Below are 19,337 nucleotides of genomic sequence, written 5' to 3' on the forward strand. Positions count from 1 at the left end.
TCAGAGGCTGAAAGAGTACAAAGAACAGCAGAACCAGCAACACACCATGAAAAGGGAAATTAGGAATTGGAGCTAAAGAGGGAGCACAATGCACAGGGGTCTGAAAAGTGTAGTGGTGCATGGGAAACTCGTAGTGCTACCTCTCATCAGCACTAATTGAATTTACACACACCAGCTCCCATTAGTGTTAGTTCAAGGCTCTGGCAAACAAGGAGATGCTCTGGAGTGGAGAGCAGAAATAAAGCTTGAGGCAGAGAGGACAGGGAGGAAACTCAAAACCTCGCTCAGCTCCAAACGCATCTGCTGAACAAAAGCAAAAAATGAGAACAAAAGGGAGTGCAAACAAAAATCCCACATCTGCACATAACATCTCGGCTACTTTTTCTATTCAGCTCTTTGACAAGCTCTGAAATCAGCTGGGTAACTAAAAAAGTGAGAATCAATGAGAAGGTGGCCAAGGAGAAAACATTATCATTTTTAAGAGGCATTTAAACACTTCCAATCTATTCTTACTCCAAAAAGCAATGACTGGATGCATGTTCTGATTTTCAAAAGCAGCCCAATATGTGCCCAAGTTGCATTACATTCTAAATTACTGAGCACCATAAGCACCCCTGATTGCTCCAAGCAGAGCACAGGCAGGTCAAGGCTGTGCCTTTCTCTCAAGTTCACCTTTCCTTTTAACAAGACTGAGCCTGGAAAGCTACTCTTGCTCTTATTTCCCTTTACACCCTAGAAATAACAGCACCTTGAATAATAGTGACCAGAGCAAATAAAAGTCAGCAAAATTAAAATTAGAATAAGTCAGCAAAAGTGACTCTGTGTCTGTAAAACTCCAGTATCTGTCATTACTGATGGCTCAGAAGTTCCATTCACTGCAGAGCCCTGGGATTTTCCAACTTAGTCCAGGCTGACACTTAACAGATACAGTTTCACATTACCTATTACAAAAAGGGATGAAAAGAAGGTGAGAGACAGGGCACAATTGCAAAGATGCTGGGAAAAGTGGTTTATAATAGCTATAAACTACTACTTGGGCAAAACATTGCCTTTCCACATCAGCAAAAGGCAATTTTCAAGCAAGATAATGCAGATGTCATAATAAATCACATGGTGCTGCTCCCATATCTATTCATCATTTCACAGAACATGCCCCAGCATCCTGCTTTGCCTGCTGCAATGCCAGGGATAACCTTCCCAGCATGACTGTGCCTCTGTCTGCAAGAGAGGGGCTGCCAAAGTGACAGACATTTTGCCCTCCGTAGCCAGAGTACAACTGCTGAATACACACTTTAATAGTGTGCCCAAAGGGGGGCAGAGGTGGTAAAAATGGCCAGATCAAAAGCCATTCCTTGCTTATCAAAATGATGGAAGGAATTTTGGCATTCAGCCCTCGGGAGTGGCTACCCAGATGCTTTAGCACCTTCTGAAGAGGGGTAGGTGCCAATTAGAATTTGTTAATATGGCTGTTGCACTATTATGGTAATAATATGGTGTTTCAGTTCATGTGGGACAGTCGAGCTTTGAGGAGAAATCTGCTCAAGGTCCATTTCCCAATGCCAGAAAGAAAACCTTCACATGCACTAGAATCATAGAATCATAGAATCATAGAATGGGCTGGGTTGGAAGGGACCTCAGAGCTCATCAAGTCCAACCCTTGATCCACTCCCCCCGTGGTTCCCAGCCCATGGCACTGAGTGCCACATCCAGGCTCTTTTGAAATAGCTCCAGGGATTGAGAATCCACCCCTTCCCTGGGCAGCCCATTCCAATGGCTGATCACCCTCTCCAGAAAGAAATTCTTTCTAATGTCCAACCTAAACCTCCCCTGGCACAACTTGAGACCTCTTGTGCCCTCTTGTCTTGCTGAGAGTTGCCTGGGAAAAGAGCCCAACCCCCCCTGGCTCCAACCTCCTTTCAGGGAGTTGGAGAGAGTGATGAGGTCTCCCCTGAGCCTCCTCTTCTCCAGCCTGAACACCCCCAGCTCCCTCAGCCTCTCCTCATAGGATCTGTGCTCCAGTCCCTTCACCAGCCCAGTTACTGTATGTTGGGCCACAACAGAAACAATTTTAGGTTTACCCCCTTTGGCACATTCACCCCAGCTTTGCCCCATATCCTTAAGTAGGATTCCCAGTGGGATTTCCAGAAGACTTTACCTGCTAATGGGAACAGGGCCAATGTTCTGCAGGTACAAAACACAATTCCTACAGGCACATAACTGCCTAGACCCAAAAAACCAATTCAGTTGCTGTCTTGGGGGAATCTGCCCCGTGCAGCAGCACACAGGAAGATGTCAGGACACAGAACCTGTCATTCTCCTCAAGCTCTTTATTCCTTAACCACAAATAACCAAAAGGATGGTTTGAGAACTTCTGTCATTTCTCCAGTCTGTTCTAGTTGCAACACCTTCACTTTATATTTAAACAAAACAGCCCCTCCTTCCAGGCAACAGACATCTGTTTGGAGATGTTTGGAGTCTATCAAAGGCACAAGCAACTATGCATCACCAGCCCTTCCAAAAATCATGTTCTTAATTGCATTCTTAATGGCTGGTAAAAAATACACACTTGGTGCATAAACAAGCAGCTGCTTCATCTATCTGGAACCCATTAAATTAGCTCTATAGCTACCAGAGAAGTCATTTGCCCTGCCAATCCTTCTGCTGAAACTGCAAGTACAAGCTAATAGTACCACCAATGTTCACACAAGAAACATCAGAAGAGGTTATGAATGGAACAATTTTGGCTCTATTTCAACAATAGCAGTTCAATCAACTCTTCTGTCTCACAAGCTGAATCCGTGGGGCTTTTTCTTCAGTTCAGCAGTAAGGAACATTGGAAATATTAGCAAAAATACATTAAGCTTGAAGACTGGCAGAGAGAAGTCTCTAGGATAAAGAATCATGCACAACCAATTAAGTTAATATAATAAAAATTCACACTGAAAAGAGGAGAACTGATAGTCACCATCTCTCAGGTTAGCTCCCTGCTATGAAGACAAAATGGCTCTAACTCTTAACCTTACCACAGCAGCCTAATCCTCAGCAGAACTGCACAGATCATGTTTCCTGGCTTTTAAACAGGGCCCAAATTAGCAGAGCCTCAGTGTGTGGTTCAGGTATCACGAAATCTGTGCACAGGGGGAGCTAGGCTGAGAGCTATTGCTTATCTCTATTTTAAAAAGCAATTTGCTAATGCTACAGTGAATTCCACAGCTAGGTGACTTATAATTTGGACATAATATGCCTCAGGCAATGGCAAGGATGAGAAGTCACCTCCTCCATCCCAGTCTGCCTAAATTAGGTGTTGTTTGAAGATGCCTTCCCCTCCAGTGAAATAAGCATGCAGTCATTTTTTTCAGTGTTTGCTATAAAAACAGATGAAGGGAGGGTGTGGAACCAACTCCTGATGCCAAAGGACAATTCAAAACAGAGCCTCAAAGTCAGAAAAGTGAAAAGGTGCAAATATAAGCAGGTTAACTCAATATTCAGAGAGATACTCTAGACAGACAAGAAGGGGAAAATGTTAATTTGTTTTCACAGCTGATGAAGGGGGAAAATTCTTAATCTGTTGTCATCAGACAAGTATCATACAAAGCAGCCATACTTGCACAGCCTCAAGCATATTGATATTTCTGCAGAAAAGATCCATTTATCACATCTAATCCAATTTTTGCTCCTGAAAAAGACAGACAAGAAGGCACTGTCACGGTGCTTTGGCACAGCAACTGATACATCCTGACAGCAGCTGCTCACCTGGAAGATCTCTCCTCCTGGAGCCCAAGGTTTCCCTCCCAGCTGCCAAATGCTTCATTCTCAGATGTAGAACTTGAATTGGTGTAAATAGGCCCATCTATTGTTAAACTGACAGTCAGCTGCCTCCTTTTTGCTTAAGTTTGATCAGAAATATTGTCAGGTGGGAAGCTATAAGGACATCCTTGTGTTCCTGTCAAGGGCCAAGCTCAAGGCTGATGATGCTGGAACCCCAGGGAATTGCTTGGATCAAGCTGTAAGTTACAAAACTTTCTTCCACACACCAAGTGCCTGCTCACCAGGTGAGCATCAATCCTTAGCAACAAAGATTTATGTACATGGAATACTGACTAAATCCCAAATGCCTCATTCCAGCAAAATCACATTGACTTTTTGGTCAGCATTTAACAGAACACTGGAAGAAAGGCACTTAGATTTTATTTTTTTTTTTAAGATGAATGCACAGCCAGCCTGGAAGGAATCGTGTATGAACATTTCATTGACAAATTTTCATTCAAACTCATAAATATGCAGAAATATTTGGGGCTCATTCTTTGCCATTTAGAGCCTGATGTAAAATCCTCTAAAGTCAATACAGAGATTTTCCTTTACCTCTCTGGAAACGTCTCTGCCACCTCAGCTGAAAGGATAATGAAAATGAAAATAAATTAGGGTCATTGACTATTTTTAAGGTATGATAAAATTAACAGGAATAAGTGTTGTTCTGCCAGCTCTGATCTTTATCCTCATCTATGTAGATTTTCTTTGGGAACTCTCAAATGATGGTTACAATTTTATTTTTTTTTTTAATTTTAATTTCAAAACCACTGTTTTCCATGACACATTGCAAGGTCACCAATGGAACAGGCTGCTTGCTGCAAGGTCCTGGACATTTGGGTGATACTCTCTCCCCACTATGTCAATCAAGAAGTTAGCACTGAATAAATGCAGCTCTGTTGGAAAAACAGCTTAAGTGCACTTAAAGGCTAAGGGTGGTAAAATAAACAGTCTGCTAATCCTCCAAATGCAAATAAAGGCTCAACATTCAAAACAGCCCATATCTCCAGGCAATTATATGGCAAATACATGCACAGGCCTTTGAAGTGCCAACACTTATGACATTTTATTTGCATACTAAATATCTCAAACTTCCATTTGCACAGACTGCACTAAAGCACAGAGTACAATTGTAGGGCTTGGACTCAAATGCCCAACAATTCTGTACTTTTATTTGTCTTGTAGCCTGCTCAGCACTCATTTGTTCCAACTCCACTTTTCTGGATTTTCAGGATGCTTTCCATAAGACTTGCCCAAAGAAGAAACACAGCTCCTTCATTTGGGAGTTGTAAAATCTCACTTTTTACAAGCAGTTAGATAAAAACATTTCAATTGCAATCACCTAGCAGAGAAGTCAAGAAACCAGTCAGATGTAAACAACCATTAAAAAGAGTAATCCTGGTAGCTGCTTTTGCATATGTACATGCAGCTGTATTACTCACACTATTAAAAGATAGAAGTCATTCCACTTCAGAAGGTGTAAGTTGTATTACTCAGAAGTTATGCTTGGCTAAACCACATTTGCTTTAATAAATCCTTCTTCTGTAAATAAAGGTGGGCTTTAATGAAGAAAAAAGCCTTTCCAAAATATTTCTAGGACTTTCAGTTCCTTCAAAGTTATATTAATATGACAAGTTTCCCTTTTGAAACTTTTTTCAGAGATATTTTAGCTTTCCATGGTTAACTACTTATGAGACTGCAACTAAAATAACAATTTCTATTTGTCTGGGCCAGTGTAACCTCAACCCTTCCATATCTAATGCTAATATAATCATGCAGAAAATATTATGAACATCACCCTGAAGACAACAGAAAGACTGAGTGATTCAGTTTGTCTTTTTATAAACTCTGTGCCAACTTGACTCACACTGTGTGTATCCTAATTCCCTTGCTTGGAATCAGAACCTGTCACAGAGCAAGGATTGACATAGCCTGTCAGTCCCTGCTGGGGAAGATGCTGAATGTTTCCCTGCTGATTCTGAAAAACTAGATTTCATTGTAATGCTGAGCTCTTTAAAGATGTTAAAGTATCTTATTTTTAAATCACTACATGACTGTCTCATCATGTATTAAATCTGTAAGAAATACAAAAGCACTGCATAGTTGATACAAATTACTTCTTGGGAGTGAGGAGGAAACTATTACTTTAATTCTATTCAATAGTCTCAGTAATTGCAGCTGCAGAACATCCTATCATTTCATAACAATGGTGCTTTTTCACTTCAGTTACGTTGGGACTGAATTCAGATGGAGCACTGATCCTTGCATTTTATAGTAGCACAAGTAAAAATCCCCATTTCATGCCAAAGGGGAAGCCTTCTCCAGGATACAGCTAGGTGACCTGCATACAACAGAGCAGGATGGAAATAATGGTGTCAAGAGAGTAAGCAAGGAAAGAAAAAAAGAGCCAAACTAGACATCCTATTTGAAAACACAAGTTAGATGGAAAAAGAGAAATTAGGAGAAAAACTGCTTTCAACTTTTGACTTTCAGGAACATATTATATGTTTCCCAATTTCTTCATCTTGAATTTCTTTAAGATCAGATTCCACTGCTTTGAGCTTACTCTTCACAAACCCTATTAAATTGTTAGCACAGCTAAGATTGGGCAACCTTAATCAAAAGGTTTCCAAATACTATAAACTATATGTTGTATCTCATCTCACACACACACACACACAAAATAATCTGTAAGTCCCACCTGCAACAATGGAACAAGTGACTGACACAAAGAACTTGGTCCAATATTCCCTAAGTACTTCACTTATCTAATTAGGACAGATCTAAAATTCTAGAATTCTACTCCTTGAATTGCTTTTTCAGAACTCCCCAGCTGCCTCTCCCATCTGCTTGCAGAGAGAGCAAGAGACTGTTTTTTCTGGTTTTTAGATCTTTTATGGACTCTTTGGTAAGGCATTCTTTGTTAGAGACTTTCTTTACTTGGTTTTTAATTATTTGTCAAATAATCCTTTAGCATGTTCCATATATTTTCATTGCTTGTGAGGTTTATGCAACCACATTCTGATCATCCCCTTTCAAAATGTTGGGCAAAATATTAACCTGCTATTAGCAAGACATTTGTGAAATATCAGACTGGGTTCTGGGGTAGGATAAACCTCTGGTGAATATACAGAAAGCTTTCTACCAGCTGCTTTAAAGAAAAAAAGAGATTAAAAGAGGGAATCTGTCAGGCACACAAAATTCAAACACCTTCTGGATAACTCTGGTACTTTTTAACAGTAACTGCAGCTTCATTAGGACCAGAGGGATGATCCTCAACATGTGCTTCTCCATTTTCAGCTTGTTAACCTTTACCTAAAGCTGCTCAGGTGAGAAGATGAGGATTTAAGGCAAGTCATATATATAGGCTCATCTGTCTTTATGCACTCTTCCTACATCAAACATTCAGATCAGCTTCTTCATTTCTTCATTTTCTTGTCTGGGTCTGTACTGTATTTTATGAAAGAGCCAAGACTACTGCATGCAGCAAGGAACACAACAGCCTCCCATTCTTATCCTCATTTTTCCTTACCAACACAAGTATGACATGATAAAGAAGAGTCAGTTACCCCGATCCTGAGGATATGGGAAGTCAGCAGATAGGAATGTCCTGACCTTCCCAGAGTAGATAGGAAAAAAACCTCAGGTCCTCCCACACTTCATCCTCTGTATTACCACAGGGATTTGGCTCCTCAGGCTCACTGCAAAGGTAAAGGAGCTCAACACCTCCTCCTGGGCCCTTCTCCCCACAGCCCTCAGCTTTGACATTTCCAGATTTGATGAGGCAAACTTGTATTTCCTGGAAAAAAGGTTTACTGCTTAAAACTAGAGGTGACCACAGCAAGGAGAAAACAAACAGTGGCTTCAAATGAATTGTGTAGATTGGAGTCTAAAATTAAGAGAACCTCTCAGACATCTTCCCAAGAGCTGGAAAAGTTGGACGATAAAGTTTTAACAAGAAACAAAGAATGATTTCTCCAAGGCACCAAGTTATTAAAGGAGTAATCTTAGATAATGGTAGGGACTACAAAGTGCTTGGATCAGGAACAGAGAAGTCAGTCTAAGATGCTCAGCACTGAAGAAAACTCCTCAGATAACTAGATTAAAGAATGCTTCTGTCAATGCTTTCACAAGTCATGTTAGTCTGAGAATGACTACTGATCTTTATCCTTCAGACTTCCCTTTCATTAAGAGAATTCTGAGATATAAAGCAACATTTTTCAGAGGGCAAAACTGCAGAGAACATGCAGCAAGTGAGCAGTGTCATGCACAGATAATAAAGAAACAAAGTAAACCTGACAGAAGGATAGATCTTACAAACTGAAGAGACAGAAACAAGGACTCAGCTTGCACTAGGATGATGCCAGGTGGTCACATCTAATGGAAACTGAATTGAAATTCATCATTCATGTAGTAACTCACAGAAAAAAAAGGGAAAAAAAAAAACAACAAAAACCACCACCAAATATTCAGATTTCTTCAAAAACTCTCCTCTGGATGTGCCAGCCAAAAGTAGAAGCATTTTTTAATCATGTGGAAGGCTGGAATAATTTCCACTTCTCTATCATATCCAAGGATTTGCAGTTTTCTTATTTAGAATTGCCATAGCTGGATGCTTCCAGGTAGCTCCATTTATACAAACCTTTAAGTATAAAACACTCTAAGTAGTTAACTAATTTGAGAAGAACTATTAAGCTGTCACCCAGCCTAGTAACAGCAACATCCCAGATGTTTTGTTTTTACAGTTAAGGTTATAAAACAGCAATAGCCAGCTCTTGTAAAGAACTTGAGTAGTGCATTGCTGGGGCTTAATGTGATTTACAAGAGATCTCAGTATCATTTCCCATCTCTTGAGATGTGGAACATGAGGTAACAGACCCTGCAAGCAAACACTGGAGGCAGTCACCCCTAACTCCTAGGGCAAACCCTGTGCTAGGTTAGATCAGCTTCCAAAGACAGTTTAATGAAACTGCTAATTAAAAGCAAGTACAAGAGCACTATTTCCCTTTAAAGCTTTTAAAGAAAAGCTCTCCAGACTAACAGGGAACACTGCTTGTATTTTTAATTTTTTTTTGTTGTTGCTTTTTGTTTTTAAATTAGACTTTAGTTTTTAAACCACCTGATGCTCAGTAACATCTTGCTCCATCTCAGCCAAGCAACTAAAGCAGAAAACAGCAACTTACCCTCCCTGGCTGCCATGTGCTGTTACTTTTCCATCCATGACAAGCAAAATGCTACCCCAGCCTGCCTGCCATAGGCTCACTGCAGCATACACTGACATCCACACCTGGTACCAGCACTCCGTTCATCATTCATGGATGCTGAATTTGTGGCAGCAAGGTCAAAAGCCAGGATTGAGCAGGTATCAGTTGATATGGCATGTGAACAAATACTGAGCAAAGATGCCAAGAAACCATTGAGATAAATTGCCAAATGAGCAGTGAGACAGGGGGAAAAAAGCCTATTAAAGGTCTTGCTGGTGAGAGCACAGCAGAGCTGGCTGAGCAGCGGCAGCAAGCCTAAAAAAGGATCTGCAAAGCATTTGGTTTGTCAACATTCCTTGATAGATACCCTACTGTTACCACCAGAGCTGGGCAAAACACACACAGAGAAACATTTGCAGCCAGGCTGTGCTGAGGTTGCACCCTGAGCTCCCTGCAAGCCTTCAACTGGACCTCAGATACCCAGAACTTGTCCTGGGATGTAGCAGTCACCACTTCTGCTGGAGTAAGTGGGTGATGTAAAAGCAGAGAAGGCTCTTTTCCCCACCTGCAGTGTGCCAGCTGGGAGACCAAACCTCCATGCCAACCAAGCAGAGATGGAAGAAGTCAGCTGTCAGTCTGATTCACCATATTTAAGGAAGAACTGGAGGAAACCCTTGACTGACAGATGCCTCTGAATTGTATTCATTCTTATATTGGGTCTCTTTGAACTGTGTAGTTTTTTTCACAATTTTCAATGATGTTTTTACTACATATATGCTCCCTTCTCCCTACTTGGTCTTTCCTGTGATGTCAACTCTTTCACACGAGTTCCTGAGCATCCAAACAGCTTCAAACCACTTGTAGCTTGTCACTAGAAATTACAAAAGGGTGCACTTTATAGTGGAACATTTCCTGAAGAACTTCTTCTAACCAAAATGGTCCAAACACTTCAAAACTTTGAAAAACTTTACTTGAAAAGTCAGGTGAGCTAAGGCTTGTGGATAAACAGTGCTACAACAGTAGGTCTCCCAGCATGAGAGTGCTCTAAAGGTTCAATAGAATAAATCAGCCTACAGATCATATAAAGACCAATTTATTTTTTTTTCATCTAGCATCTGGCTGTGCAGTGGAGGAGGCACCACCACCACCATTACTAAAATCTTAAGTCCAGTTCAATTTTCTTCTGCAGATCACTTATCCATGGCATATTTGCTTGTTTTCACAAGCATGAAGTAACAGGAACAAGCACAAAACGATGGGAATACCTCTTTGTTTGGTGATTTTTAGTATTTGCTTAGCTACAGGTGCTATTTCTGCCCATGTCTCACCATTATTGTCTGCATGCCTGAATACATTGTTCTTATCTTTTAAGAACAAACTGTATTGCAGCCTACAATGCTTGGCTCACTGCTGCAGGAAACAAGCAAAAGCTGTTGCACTCACCCTGTATCAAAGCAGTTATATAGTAAACCTTTGCCTTTTGGAAAAAAAAAATAAATCTCAGTTCCATCAGTTAACAGATGGAAAATAAGGACTTGGCATGTGAGCTGCTCATGGCAAAATGGTCACATTCATCTATAAATCAACCCAGGCCCCTCCTAAGAGCATCACAGAACCTGTCACAACCAATTGAATATTACAATACATTATCCTCTTCCCAAAAGGCTTTTTTTCCCTTTCACAGACATCTGATAGAGGTTTGCATCTGATAGCACAGCTCCTTACAGCATCTGCCAACACTCACCATCCCAAGGGGCCTGGGACTTTGACCCAGCCCATTATTTTCCAGGTGCAAGCATTTGTTTTCTTGCTGGTGCCATAAGAGCCATTGCACTACAGAAACACAGAGCAATAAAGATTTAAGATAGAAGAGGAGGCTTTTTGGACTAATAGTAAAATCCTGCACTTTGTATGGTGAGAAACAGACATTTAAACATTAAAAATTAGTGTAAGTTAAGGTTATTATGAGAAAACAAGACCCTTTCATAAACTAAGTTCTAAAGCTTTTTTTTGGCCCTGTTTTTTCACTGAGGATTTGGATAGATAACTGCAGTAAGGATGGTGCTGATCACATTTTGCTCAACAGCTTTCTGCATAGAGACAGCAACTCATCTAAATACTGGAAGCTGCCAGATCAAAGTGCTGGTGAAAAACATTGAAACTGATGAACCAAGCTAAACGTGGCAATAAGGCTGCTGCCACAAACTCACCCATAGCTTGCATTTCATCTGCTTATTTCAGCAGCTCTTTCCATCAGCCTGAAAGCTTTCACAGGAGTTACCAGAGAAGTTACTCTTACAAAGACACAAACTTTTGATTTGTAAGAAAAACTCTCCAGCAAAGAATAAAGCAGCAGTTGTCTCCACTTTCCTTTTGCACAAAGCATATTGTTCTGCTGAATAACAAATCTGGATCTAATTGCTAATAAATAACTGCAGCTTGCAGCAGACAAGCTGTGGAATTCTATGTGACTGTGCCACTTGAGAGAGTTATTTATGTGATGTCTCTGCTTGGCCTGCATTCATTTAAGGTCCAAGCTAATGGAGACTGACAGCACTAAAGCAGTCTGACCTCAAGTGTATCAGCCAGACATGCATCCCATGTCATACAGCAGAATAAAGGATCATGCCTTGAAGTGCCACACCATAACATGCAAATGACACACAAAAAAAAAAAAAAACCCAACACCCTCATAAACCACACTTTTACATCAGTTTTTAAATGTTTTCTCCAAAGCCTCTTAAACTGAGCCATTAGAGATAGCACAAGGTCTGACAAGTAAATGTTGGAAAAGTAGATGTAGTGAAATCAGGAAAAAGCATGGGATGTTTTTGTGATGATTACAAGGAAAAGGAAGTTCAATTATACTCAGCTGATCTCTCTGCAAACAGTTCAGATGCCTACAAAACACTGTCAAACAGTTAGCTAGACTTACTTTTTTATTCATTAACTGTTTTGTTCCAGCTATGTATTTGCCTTGTACTCACAAAAAGGGAAACAAAACAAAGAGGGTGAAGAGCTTTTAGCATCATTCTCATCCAGCATAACCAGTCTCCTGGGTCTTGCAATAAAGAGCCATCCTCTGCCTCTCTTTCACAATTGCATACAAGAGAAGAACACTCAAAATCCCCCAGTGAAGTAGTTCAGAGGGGTCCATCTCCACAGCTTAATCTCCCCTTCTCATACTCATAGAACCTTGAAAAAGAAACAAGACTGTAGTTTAGATTATTCATGCTATAGAACTCATTAAAATTTGGCACAGAGCTTCATGACACTGTCAGAAGAAAGCAGGCTTTTAATTTAGATGCTTTCATTTCCCTACTAAAGGCAAAAATCACCATCTGAAAGCCTAGATATCTAGTTGAGCCTCTTAAAACTGGATGGTACAAATATATCTCCTTCTGCTGTCTTGTTCTCAAAGCTGCCTTTTATTCACAAATTGGTAAGTGCCAGAAGGGAGCAAAACAGGAAACACCATCAGGAAATCTGCCTCTGATTTAATACAAGTGCCATGAGCACACTCAAGAGATTCAGGTGCAGAGTCACAAACGTTTCAAACTCAGCTTGCTCAGAGTGATCTAATGCCTAAACATGCTCCATGGGATTTTCATTAATGTTTGATATTTATACATCTAAAGGTAGGGTTCTCCAGGTCACAGTCTGTCCACACAGAAATTGGGAAGCAAAAAAGAAAAATCACATGCCCCAGGCATCCAGTCTGGGACAGAACAGATAATTCAGAGAGTAGTAGGAGATAGTACTTGCAAATGACTCCACAGAGCAGTTCCTGATGTGTTACAAGAGAGGAAAACTTGAAAGAACAGTTGACTGAGGACTATAAAGTGGTCTTGCAAATGTTTGCAGATAGATCCTCCCAGGTCAGCGAAGCGTGCAGAGGAGAAAGTATTTGCACCACTGTTTGCATCAGTAGTAGAAGAGAGAGCTGACATTTCAATGAATAAGAGCAGAGGTTGTAAAGAACATAAGAGTGCCCATATTCAATGAGGATTGATGCTGCCCCTCCTAAAAAAGAACCTGAAAATAGAAGTGTACAAAGCCACAATGTTATTCAATCAAAATCTCTTCAAAATTCACTTATTCTTGCAAGAACAGGCAACAAGCAAGGGCTGCTAAGCAGATGAAAAGGTGATGTTCCACTCACAACAGTGCTTGCTTTGTGCTCTTCCCATCCATATTTTGCCTTTTTCTCTCAGCAAGAAATGCAAGAACTGCTTTAAAAAGATAAGCAATACACTGTGTCTCTGATACACAATCTCTTGATTCTGCTGCAGCACAAAGAGAGATAGCCAAATGCTGGAATTATAAAAATCTCCACACCTGACTTAGTGATATAAAAACTTACTTCACAAAGCCATTGAACCTCTTTAGAACACAGACACAATTCAAGCCCAATTCACTTGGCTACAGCCAGCTTCAAGAAGTCAAGAATTTGTTTAATGCTGAGATCAAACAGATCCCTTTCCCTGTTAAACACCAAAAGTCTTTGCTCTTTCAGGAAATAAATATCATTACAAATATGAGCACATTACCAACCCACTTACTGGAGCCCAGATGCAGCAATACAGAAAGCCTGTATTAACTTGCTAGCAACAAAGTCAAATTTAAAGCTTATCAACTACAAGTTGCTGCTACATCATGAAACAAGCTACCAACACCACTTGGGAAATGATGAAGTTGCAGTTGGTACATTTTGTCATAAAAAAAAAAAAGGCCAGACTGAATTACAGGGAGTGAAAGACAAGCAGAAATGCTGACAGTATTAGAAGTTTTTTCTCCTGTTTATGAGATATCAAAAACCTACTTTCACCTTGTGGTTGGGCCAGGGGTTCATTTCCCTAGCAATATATAGGTTTTATTCCTGCCTTTTAAAAAGGTACAATAAGCCCATTTCAGTTTGTAAGATAAATATGCCCATAAGGAGAGAAGAGAGCATTTTCAAGAAGAGGATTACAAAGAACAAGATCACCACAGAGCTGTAGAACACTCCAGGGTTGGAAGAGGCCTCTGGAGGTCAGGTAGTGCAACCTCCTGCTCAAAGCTTCAAAGTCAGACCACAGTGCTGAGGGCCTTCTCCAGCTGAGTTTTGAAATGTTTTCAGAAATCTCCCTTTCTGTAGCAGAAAAGTGCTGTAACACTTTGACCAATACTTTTACTCTCCCCAAATGAAAGAAATTAAAAGCTTACATGGAGAGCTTTGCTTGTTTGGCTGGAACAGATTAGAAAAGCAGCTATGAGAGTTCTTGACATGACAACACTTGGCACACATGCTCTACACAAAATAAATCTTTGCCATCTTAAGCAGCTTCTCCAATTTGAGATCAAACACCTAAGGTGATGCAACTGTTGCCTTTTATAGTCTTATTTGCTCTGAGGAACTGAAAAGGTCAGAGCCTCATTAACTTTCAAGATTCACAACCCCAGAAGGCCCAGAGATGTCTGTGGGCTGCAGCCCCTCTGCAGGGAGCACTGGGCACAACTGCAGCCCAGAGGAACCAACACAAAGAGGAGGAGACAAAAAGTCTGCCCAGTCTGCACAGGTTTAGAGGCAACTGGGGCTGGGAAAAAGCTCTGGGGCTATCCCAGCTGGCTCCCAGTAGCAGCACCCTCTCACTTTTAGCAATTAGCAGAGGGTTGTAGCCATTTCCAGTAGGCTGTAGAGGAAGACAGACTAATTGTATAGACAGAAAAAAACAAGATAGTTGGCTGGTGCTAAATCAGCCCCAAATATGTACAAGAACAGCCAGCAGCACCTCGGGAGCTGTAGAATGAAGCTCCTTCTATAGAGGCTGAAGTCTTAATTTTGCCCTTTCATTGTGATCTTCTCATTCCCATCCAGGAGAGCAGTCTTTTCAAGTGCTGAAGGAAGATGACAAGGTGATGTTTTTGTATCTTATTTCACTTCTTGTCTAATGTCAAGAGCACTCACCCTCACTCCATTTTATCCTTTCCAAAGATGACTCAAAATCCACACTTTTCTCCAGGAGAGAAACCTAATATGTTAATACAGACTGAAAATTCTCCTGTTCAAGCTGCAGAAGCTGTAGCCTGGTGATGGTTTGGTGCATTTGCTGTTAGAAAGAGCACCACATTCCAGACAGCAGCAGCTCAGGTTTAGTTACAAGGGAACACACTGTACACACCTTCAAACCAAGAGCCTGTAAACACTTAGAAATTAACACAAGTACCTTATGTATGCACATACAAGAATTTATATTTCATAGATGGGTTTAAAAACTGCAGGATTTAGGTCAGTGTGTGGTGCACTTCCAAGCCTTTAGAATAAGATGACATACAAAATTATTGTGCAATTAAATTAAGATTAATTAGGTTATGTAAGAATTGAAATGTCAGTTTTATTTTTTAGGTAACACTTATGGTGAAATCTTGACATCATTGAGACCAAGGGAGTTTTACAATCATCCCACTGGGAGCCAGAATGTCATCTGTAATAAGTAATACAGAATTACTGATATTTAGCAAGCACCAGCATTTGGCTACAATTATAAATGATTTAAATTTGAACATTAATGCTGCATGAAGTCAGCTTATATGTAAAGCACCTGAAACACCCATTAAAATTGTTGTCAACTGTAACAGAATATATTGAGGAATTTTTCTAGTTAAATGTGTCTAGAATGAATCAAAAGCCACACCTACACAACCACAGGCCTACTTGTTCTGCACCACATATAGTCAGACTCATGGTAGGCCCAGATCAAGATGCTGGGTGATTTTTATTCACTGCTAAAAATAAACAAGCATTAAAAAAAAAAAACAGTGCATCAGACAGAAATAAACTTCATTGTGCTCATGTTCCTAAAGAGTCCTCTTGTGTCCTTACTAGGAAGTGAAAAGGAAAAACCACCCAGCCAGTAATCACAGTTAACAGTTTGTCCTCATCAGGGATCCTCATCATAAATACAGAGCAAGTAAAATCTATTAATGTGTAAAATATCCTTATTATTTTATCCTGTACAGGCAGTTTAAAATGGCTGGACAAATGGATTGCTAGAATACTGGTCCCCTAAAAGGAATTCAAACCCCAGAGGATTTAGGAAAGGGGCATCAAAAGAGAAGAAGATGCTAGTGCTACATCTGCTTCTTTTAGCCCTCCACAGAGATCTTAATCTGTTCCTGTATAAATCCCACCACTGACTCCAGAATTATCAGAATCTGCCACAAGTAACACTAAAGTCAGATTCTTTGTCTAACTTCTCTGTGTCTTAGAGTGACCAGATTTAAACAATTTATAGAAACATGGCATATGGACAGCTACTCAATTATGTACATTACATTCAGTTCTACCACGCACCATGTTCTTAGTGCTGGTGTTGTCTCAAGTGTACTCAACCAAAACACTCATTTGGAAACAGAAATTATATTCCTCATGCCAACAGAAGCCCCAGTAAGTTTCAAGCAATTCAAGACAAGAGGCCACGGTCTCAAGTTGTGCCAGGGGAGGTTTAGGTTGGACATTAGAAAGAATTTCTTTATTGAGAGGGTGCTCAGCCATTGGAATGGGCTGCCCAGGGAAGGGGTGGATTCTCCATCCCTGGAGCTATTTCAAAAGAGCCTGGATGTGGCACTCAGTGCCATGGGCTGGGAACTGCAGTGGGAGTGGATCAAGGGTTGGACTTGGTGATCTCTGAGGTCCCTTCCAACCCAGCCAATTCTATGATTCTAAGTGCAGCCCATGCTGCATCATCTTCTCACTCTCAATGAACAAATATACCTGATGCCCTGGGACAGAAGGAGAAAGTCTGAAACAAAATCCAGACTGAGCACCTGGGGGCATCAGCAGCTGCAATGCAAACTTCAGCAGCCCAGAGCCCATTTTTTGCCTGCTCTCCAGTCCATGTGACAGGTCAGCCTACACATTTCCTTTTCATTCCAAGTTAGAATAAAACAGTAAAAGCAGCAAGTGAACTGCAGAAAGGGAAAGCACTGCTGTCACCTCACAGTTGCTTTGTTTTCAGTTTTGTTTGTGGGTTGTGAAATTTTTTTGCCTGTAGTGCTCAAGGGACTGTAATGCAATTGTAGGTATATGAACACAGTCAGAGCACTGAAGAATCTCCCCTACTGGAGTAGGGAAGGAAAAAAAACAATATAGAAATTTATCATCTGTTACAATTGTGTCAATAGGATGCATTTCAGTACCAGATGACTGTGTAAGATTAAGGACCATATTTCATTTTAAGATTTCTCCTCAATTGTTTTAATTCTGTACCAAAATCTTTTCTAAACACACCATTATTTCTAGTTGAGATTATATGAGATCATCTGTTCTATTTCCTGAAGTTTTGAACAGCATCTTGTTTTGCAACCATTCTTTCTTCTGGCCAGACTTATTTCCTGGTGTACCTACTCCAAAACTAGTACTTCTAGGAAAATTAGCTGCTACAACTACAGATAAAATCATGTTTTGTTTATATTTCAGGTACTAAACAGCTGCTACTAAATATTGCTACCAGATGTTCTAGAATTATATGCAACATTATGCTCAATTTTAACTCTTACAAAATTACAAGCTGATAAAAGATGACACCGCTGTAGTCAAATGATTTATTAAAATGAAAAGCCATTAAGTTCCTTTTAAGCTTCACACCCTACTACCCCAAATAACTCGTCATTACATACATCAGTGAACAGATGAAAATGCCTGTACCATTTTGAGATTTCAGTGCTATCCCATAGAAACATTACAGATCCAGATGCCATTTGCTTGAGCAGCCTCATGCACATCTGTCCATCCAAACCTGAACGCATGACGACTTCATTTCACGGCTAAATTACCTGCAAGATGACTGAAGTCTGGGTTTCACACAAGGATCATCCTCTTCTGCCATGCCAAGAAGCTTGTACACAGCTAAGGCAATGTTTGTCACACTGAAAACACCTGGAATCCAAGCACTGGAACTATTATAGCACAAGATGCAAAATTCGCTGTTATGTCCAGTTTCATTTAGACACCTCACTTTCCAAATAATTTTTAATAGCTGGGATAATTTGCAAAATTTGGGGGTGGGTGGGATGGGAAGTGGTTTTTTTAAATAAATGAGGTCTTGTACCCCTGGTGCTAACCAAAATACAGGGTTTATTTTGTATGAACTCACCAAGTGAAGTCACAGAGTGGCCCACATTAGGTGAGATCCAGCTAAGAACCTTTCCCATCCCTTTCCCAGGCACAATAAACATGAGTTCAATCAAACAGGAAGGACACTAATTAGGAAAGAAAAACTGCTCTGGATTCTTATGTACTCATGAAACCAGGTACAAATACAGGAAATTTAAATAGCTTCTTCCCATCATCTACCAGGAAAATACATACATTAACTGGTCCACAGAATACTTTGAAAGTTTGTATAAATCTATGTCTAGGAAAATAAAATATTCCACCTAATTCTCCCCTCACAAGTAGCAGCAGAAGGTCCTCTCCAGCAAATTGCCTCAACTTGAAGTTGGTAACAGAGCCCATTAGAGTTGAAGACCATGGAAAGGTCCTCAAACTGTGCTCTAAATTAGGAGTAAGTTCACTTGAGTCAGTGAAATCCCTCTGGGATAACATGGGGAAAAAGAAACATAAGTGCACAGTGGCTCCAGCTTAATTTCAGTGGTTAAAGAGCTCATAGTGATGGCAAGAATATATATGTATCACTTCATAAATTATTCTAACATAAGCACATAATTTAGAAAAAAAATGAGCAAACAGCAGAAAGGAAAAGTAGTGAGAGATCAGCCAGAAGTGATTATTTATAGCTTTAGATATCAAACCCTCAGTTAATGTATACTAGTTTAGCTCCAACGGGGTCACGGTAGCCACACAATTTACACAGCTGAGCATCTGGCTCTAAATATTTAACTGTTCAGAATTCTGGTGTGCATCCTTGCATAGCAGAGCTTCTCTGTCTAATCATGCTAGAGGTAACCACATCTTAAGTGTGTAGTCCTAAATTGAGTAATATTGCCATTAATAACAGTGCCTAATTAAGACATCTATAATGGTTTTAATGAGAAAAATTGAAAGTCCTTCTGGAATTTTTCCAGTCAAATTAATTCTGAAGACTTTAGACATTATTACAAGTAATGTTACAGGAATGAAAATTAGGTCTAAATTAGGACATGTCACTGTATTTAAAAGGAGGAAGGGAAACACATTCTATTTCCCCCTTTATACATGATTCTCTGCTGTAGCATCACACCACAGGGAAAAATAAAACCACCATTTTGCAGTCTGCTCCAAGTTGTTCTGGATATAGTTCTATCTGATGCCTTCCTAAGGTCTGCATGTATTTTAACACTTTCCTT

At 40.2% G+C, this 19,337-nt stretch overlaps 1 protein-coding gene across 1 annotated transcript in view; it reads right to left on the reverse strand.

Moving 5' to 3' along the window:
* Positions 1-19,337, reverse strand: part of CDH13 (cadherin 13) — a 402,793-nt gene that overhangs the window by 367,507 nt on the left and 15,949 nt on the right. The window lies entirely within an intron of this gene.

Source organism: Heliangelus exortis, chromosome 13 (assembly GCF_036169615.1).
Source record: "Heliangelus exortis chromosome 13, bHelExo1.hap1, whole genome shotgun sequence".
In the NCBI taxonomy this organism is placed as follows: Eukaryota; Metazoa; Chordata; class Aves; order Apodiformes; family Trochilidae; genus Heliangelus; species Heliangelus exortis.